The sequence below is a fragment of the Penaeus japonicus genome, unplaced genomic scaffold (assembly GCF_977035675.1).
Source record: "Penaeus japonicus unplaced genomic scaffold, GWHDUDI00000001_assembly GWHDUDI00000029, whole genome shotgun sequence".
NCBI lineage: Eukaryota > Metazoa > Arthropoda > Malacostraca > Decapoda > Penaeidae > Penaeus > Penaeus japonicus.
In genome coordinates this window covers 17275938-17277390 of record NW_028234431.1, presented here as the reverse complement: position 1 = coordinate 17277390, position 1453 = coordinate 17275938, and positions in this window count along the sequence as shown.

Genomic DNA, 1453 nt, shown 5'->3' with positions numbered 1-1453 from the left:
TAACAACAATGATAATGGTAATGATAATGATGATGATATCAATGCTAATGATAATGATGATAATAATGATGGTGATAATGATAAGAATGACAATGATTATGACAATGATAAAATTATGACAACAGTAATGAAATGATAATTATGATAATAAAATGATAATGATAAGAATATGATGATAATGATAATAATTAAGTAATAGGAATAATGATAATAATAATAATAACAATAAAGGTGATAATGATAATAATAGTCATAATAACAATGGTAACAATAACGATAACAGATAATAGTAGTGATGACAGTGATAATGTTTATAATGATGATACTGATAAGAAGGATAATGATGATAAAGCGATGTTATGTTCAGTATTAGAATGGTATCATTATTATTACTATTTTCATTCTTTCATAATCATTATTTACGCTACATCTCACAGTATCATGATCATTACCTAGTAACAATGTAGATAATAACATTATTTATGACATTAATGATAACCACAAAAAAGATAATAGATTGATTTCGCTCATCCAGTAATTAGCGTATTTGCTCAGCACAAAGAAGGCAGCAGTCAGTGAATGATGAACCATGATGGTGACGCAGTTCATTGCAAGATTTTCTTTTTCCATTAGACATGATGTAGTACTAACGATGTTGTTGCAGTTAATTACTGTTACTTCCACTGCCTCTGTGCCCACTTTTATTATTATTACTGCTATGACTGATGTGGTATATTGACGCTGATCATGATTTTGATGATAATGCCAATGATGATGATGGTGATAATGATAATGATAGTGGCACATAGTAGGATCTATTTTAAGCAAGTGAATCGTGACTCGCAGGAGACGCATTTATGGTATACCCTGTGCAATTAACATCAGCCAAAGTAAGGGTGTCTAATGAGAATTAAACCTGAGAGATTGTCCCAAAGCCCGTATTTATACATGTCTGTTATGGACTTTCTTTGTGGTAACAGTTCTGTAACAGTAGTGAGTAGTGAGGGCAACAGTGAGGCACATGTCACACTAACCTGAGACGGACGCACACCACTTGATGTTAAGGAACCATCAGGCCACATCGTTGGTACTTGAGAACGGAAATTATCGTAGTGGTTTATGGTTACACTCTGAGTCAATTCTGCATTCGTGCGATGGAGTGCATGGCAGCACATATTTTCTTTTTGTGGTAAGGAAAGGAAATCGGGTGTAACTTCAGCAGCAGGAGAAGCCAGTACACAGACATTCCCTTTCGAAGTAGTCTGCTGTATCGTTCGCTGATGTGCCCCCATGAGACGGGATCCACATGAAGCAGTGGCCAGCCGACACATTATTCGATCAACTCGATTTTAGGATTCAGGCCTAGGGTCGGGCAGGGCACGCAGACAAGAATGTGAGTCACAGATGATTAGACCATTATTTCTAGTTTGTATTTGAAGAGCAACGGCATCCA